Source organism: Protopterus annectens, chromosome 10.part0, assembly GCF_019279795.1.
Source record: "Protopterus annectens isolate FY-2018-M chromosome 10.part0, PAN1.0, whole genome shotgun sequence".
NCBI lineage: Eukaryota > Metazoa > Chordata > Ceratodontiformes > Protopteridae > Protopterus > Protopterus annectens.
The window spans coordinates 259444323-259450322 of NC_056744.1; positions in this window are offsets into that span (position 1 = coordinate 259444323).

Sequence of the window (6000 nt, forward strand, 5' to 3'; positions counted from 1 at the left end):
TTGGTATACCCCTTTAAGCAATGCCAACCTTAGTTAAGCAGGTTTGCCCATAGCTTAGCATTTTCAAAACTGTCCAATCACAGCAAAGTGAAGGAAATCGGGCCCTATTTAAACCCAACAGATGGGAATACATCTCATAACTGGTTGCTACTTCCTCCTGTAGGCACTATGACTGGTGTGGGAAAAGGAATGCTCTTTTGGGTGCAGCGCTGGGGCATCCAGGACTCCAAAGTCATGGCAGGACTCCTTGTTAAAGACCATGATCAGAGACTGATGCAGGGCCAGTATCAGGGTTCCCAGTATAAAGCAGAAGCCTGGGACCGTCTTGCCAGTGACCTCACCAATACCACTGGCATACCTCAAACTGGTGAGCAGGTCAAGCATCACTATGCTGACCTGATGCAGAGAAAGAGAGAGCTGTTGGATCAGGGGATCCAAGAGGCTAGCTAAACGGGGGATGTCTCAGCCGTGTTTAAGTGTCAGTCCACTACCTGTTTAATAATTACCAGCTCATGTATATTATGGATAGGTATGGCTAAATATTTCTCTTATGTCTTTGACAGTGGCACACGAGCGGGCTGTGAACCGGGAAGCCCATGCCTGTAGATTGCAGAGGTTGTGTCACGAGGCAGGTTAGTAATACTCTTGCATGTACTGTCATAAGAAATACATCTAAAAGTAGTAGAAAGTTAATTGCCAGTATAAAACCTGTATTGTTTAAGCCATGTACACCAGACAATATGGCAGGAATAGTCTCATATAGGTTGTATGTAAATAAAAGGTTAACAGCCTGACAATAAAGGTCTAACTGCTGGACTGCCTGTGTTTAGATCAATATCATATGGTAATGTAGTGTTGCAATCTCTAAATAGTACTGTTGTATTAAGCATTGTTACCCACACTGTGCTACATAAACAAAATGTATACAAATGTCTATATATGACTGTTGTAATCACAAGAGGTCATATTGTACAAATGAGAAAAACTTAGACAGAAAACAGTGAAAAACTAGTCAACATAATCCAAATAGCACACTCAACTGAGATTTGAACTGTTGTATTTTTAGCACACACAGCCATGGTTCGAATCCCAGGAGTGGTAGTAAGCTGTATTCACATTCATACGCCACAACTGTACAGATATGTTCAGTTAATTGGCCCATATCCGCTGCCTGTCACCCTGTCCCCCTGGCAAATCTGTGGGATGATCCCAGATGTTTAGACAGCAAATAATGACATACAGCTGATTGTCAGACATCTATAAGTACAAACCTGTCACTCTAACAACTCCCCAAAATGTTATGAGAGTAATAAGCAAAGTATGTCCCATCTCCAGCCCCATGTTGTGAAGCTGTGACCAGAGTGTGTGCAGTAACAGAGTGAGACGTATGTGCACAATAATAATGTGGAATCTGGTAATATATGTGGCAATAGTCAGTGCTAACAAACATTCCCCCCACAGGTCTATCAGATACAAAAATTGTGCCTAGAAATAAAAGATTGAAATCCTGGACTGGTACTGTTTCCTCTGATATTGTATGGCGTTGTTAGTGTTGCAGTTGCTCTGAATAAAAAGGTATTACTCATTACTGTCATCCACACTGTGTTACATAATAAAACAGTCTAGGAAACCCTGTATAAGAGTGCTGTAATTACAAGGTCAGACTGTAAAACCATGGGAGACTTATAGATAGAAATCAGAGAATAGATACACAGCAATGTCTATATAGCACACTCAACTGTGATGTGCACTGTTTTATTTTTAGCAACACAGCCATGGTTTGAATTCTGGGAATGGTAGTAACCTGCATGCAGATTCATACCCAACAAGTGTACAGATTTGTATTGAATGTCCAGTTAATTGGCCCATATCTGCTGGCTGTTACCCTGCCCCCCTGTCATATCAGCGTGCTAATCTCTGGCATGTAGGCAGCATTTAATGTAATATAACTGGCTGTCAGGCCTGTACATATTTGGAAAATGTCTATGAAAACAAACCTGTCATTGTACAACTCACCAAAGGTTTATGAGTGCAATAGTCAAATATGTCCCAGTTTCACCTGCATGTTGTCAAAGCATGCCCAGAGTGTGTGCAATAAGAGATGAACAGGTATGTGTATAACATCAATCTGGAATCTGGGAATATGTGTAGAAACAGTAAGGTAGTGTTAACAAATACCTCCACAGGTATACCAGGTAAGAGGTATATACTGCAGGTAAAACTCAGTCCATGTATGTAGTTGTCTACATCCATACCACTGTCCAAACTAAGGCCATAGGGTAGCGTAACAATACTTGTAAGTTACAGATCACAGCACTGACTAGGAAAGTAATGAGAACTACAGGGATATACAAGTTGTTGATTGACATCTTTCTCATCCCCACCATATCTGCAATAATAAACTAAATACACAACTCAATCAGTATGTGCTCTATTAAATCTACTGTTGGGACATATGTCCTATTGTTTGATAAATATTTAAATTTGTTTCTATGCATGTGCCATGTTGAAATACTTCCACATTGGTAGCATGCTGCCATCAATGTAACTGCATGTTGTTGTAATGGCCACTGCAGTTCTGTATATGCATGTGTTCTGTTTGCTATGCAACTGTTCCATATCTTGTGTTTCAGGTTAATGGGAATATCTATGCATGCTGTTATACCTAATCCTGGAATGTGTTGACTATTACTAACTCATATATGTTGTAAAATTGAAACACCATAGAACATTTGGGAAGGCCGGTCCCTGCTGACCCACCTCTCCCAACTCATCTGGCCGTGGCACCAGGCACCAGCATGTCTGAGGCCCACCCAAGGACCTCCTCGTCTGCTGGTCCTGCACCACCTTTGGGTGAAACCACCTCAGGGGATGGAGCTTGCCCCCCCAGGACACTGTCACCCATTGCCAAGTCTGGGTTCTGGTGGGTAACGAGCTCTTCAGTGAGTTTGGAGACCTGCTATGCCAGCTTGAGGGCCATGTGGTGCAACTAGAGTCAGCCTGGGCCTCCTATTCAGCACGCAGCACAGCCACCTTTGGGAATGTGAAGGTGCAGTGATGAATGCCCAAGGGTGGGGACCTCAGTCCCACTGATTTCACTAGGGGGCTCATCGGCTTCAGACTTCTAAACACCCCTACCCATCCAAGATGTTTACCCCCACATGTGTCATATACTGCCCCTGTATGCTGTCGTGTCTGTCTTGTCCGTTATCCAACCCAACCTACCTCCACAAATATACCTACTATCCCTCCCCAACATCCCACTCTCAACTTGAGAAAAAAAAGGGCTATCTGTTCCCAAAAAAAAAAAAACTCGCCCCATACATAGCTGTATATTTTGCACACATGTCCACTGAACACATGTAATCTGGTCTAACTGGCTTCCCAACATATTATTGTTGTCCTCACCCCTCTTTCAGGGGTATGAGTGTCAAAATCTAATCCAAATCAGTGTATATGCACAGCTGTTGCTGTAGAAGAAATGGGCAGCTATGGACCTTCCGTACACCCGTCCTGCATACCCCTAGCTATTTTCCCTACTGTCTTTCCCTCTTTGTGCTCCTTTTTCAACACTTTCCTAGCAACCCTTTTTCATTTCTTTTAAAGAAATTAGCGCAGGGGTAAGCGAAAGTAAGCACTTTTAAGCAGCAGTAAGTGTGTTTAAGCTAGTTTGCACAGGGGGTAAGCAAGGCCTGCACAGGTTAAGCAATTGGGAAGTTAAATCAGTATAAGAAACTGTAACCAGAAGTTAGCCATGCTTACCTCCATGCAAACCCACTTACAACTGCTTAAAAGTGCCTTAATCACTCTGTATTCGATGGCCCTTGTTCTGCCCAGCAACAAAATAAACAGCCTTTGCAAGGCTCAAACCAAGGACTGTGCACACCACAGCGATTTACCACTAAGCCATCAGATATAGAGTTATGGCCTGGAACTACTGGGGTTATTTTGTGACCAATACAAGATGCAGATTGAAGCACTACTAGCTGAAATTAATGAACTGGACTCAGTTATTAAAAATGACCGAGACTATGAAAGATACAAATTTGAATACGAAAGGTGCTTTGTCAGCATTGATGAACATTTGGTGAAACTCAGCGCTACTAAAAGCAAAGAAATCAACAGGGACCTTAAAGACTATAAAGATGGGAAAGCGTACCCCAAACCACCGGGTCCTCCCATGACTATACCCGTGCTAACTGACCAAATGAACCAGAGGGATGTCATGACTGAAAATGTAGAGGGTGGACTTGATGACGGAGAGGGGACAGAGAGTGTAGAAACGACAACTTATAACAGTGTACCTAAGAAAAAGTATTAAAGAGCGTTACGTAAGGAGCCCTGCTTTTATTCGTTTTTCTTAGTTTGCTTGTCTTGGTTCCAGTACATTTGTTTGTTCGGACATGGAAGCAGGGAGTCCTGTTTCACGGAGCGCTGACTCACAGGAGAGTGATGGGAACCTTACAATCCTGATTGGGTTATTAACCCAAAAAGTTGACCGGCTTTCACAAGTCGAAGCGGTTTCCGGAGCACATTGAGAGGCACTCGATGCAAATAACATAATCGTTGAAGGTGGAATTAATAGGATACCTGAGCAGCATAATGGAACTTTTGCAACCAACGGTCCAGCAACGGGACTGGGCAATAGTACCAACGGACTCAACCGGAGGCTGTTGAATGGAGCAGCAGATTTCAATGAGGAGCCCATTTTAATAAACGGGGGCCAGGGATTTAGGCCCCTTTCGAGAGGAAGGCAAACACCATCTATACCAGTGCTCGACACTTGGGTACAGAGGGAATTTAAATTTACCAACAATGAACAAGACGTCAGCATTACAAATGAAATGGAGGTAAGCCTTGATTTTGCAACTAGGTTGAACTTATTCGACAGTAAACTTTTTAAAGTTCGGAAGTTGCAACTCGAGGTTGCTTACTTCCGAGAATGCATAAGATTAAAAATTGTGCCAAAGGGTTTGAGGCAATGGCAATTTCCAGCAGGGCTAATAGAAGGCTCTCCCTTCCACACAGCATTGACAACACTTTTCGATAAACATGGCCTGGAACTACTGGGGTTATTTTGTGACCAATACAAGATGCAGATTGAAGCACTACAAGCTGAAATTAATGAACTGGACTCAGTTATTAAAAATGACTGAGACTATGAAAGATACAAATTTGAATACGAAAGGTGCTTTGTCAGCATTGATGAACATTTGGTGAAACTCAACGCTACTAAAAGCAAAAAAATCAACAGGGACCTTAAAGACTATAAAGATTGGAAAGCGTACCCCAAACCACCGGGTCCTCCCATGACTATACCCGTGCTAACTGACCAAATGAACCAGAGGGATGTCATGACTGAAAATGTAGAGGGTGGACTTGATGACGGAGAGGGGACAGAGAGTGTAGAAACGACAACTTATAACAGTGTACCTAAGAAAAAGTATTAAAGAGCGTTACGTAAGGAGCCCTGCTTTTATTCATTTTTCTTAGTTTGCTTGTCTTGGTTCCAGTACATATACATATATATATATATATATATATATATATATATATATATATATATATATATATTATATATATATATATATATATATATATATATATAAAGAAATGAACTTTGTGGCAATAACAGCATTCAAAAAATAGTAAATCACACCAAAAGCTCTTGTATTACTTTAGCACTTTCGTCTTATTTATTATCAAGACTTCTGCAGAAAGACACATTTCATAACAAATTGTTATGAAACGTGTCTTTCTGAAGAAGTCTTGATAAATAAGACGAAAGCGCTAAAGTACTACAAGAGTTGTTGGTGTGATTTACTATGTTTTGAATGCTGTTATTGTAACGAACTTCATTTCTTAGTTAAAATTTCTTCTCTTCATTTGTTTTTTTTGAGTGCGGTTAATTTTATATATATATATATATATATATATATATATATATATATATATATATGTGGGTGTGTGTGTGTGTGTGTGTGTGTGTGTATGTATATA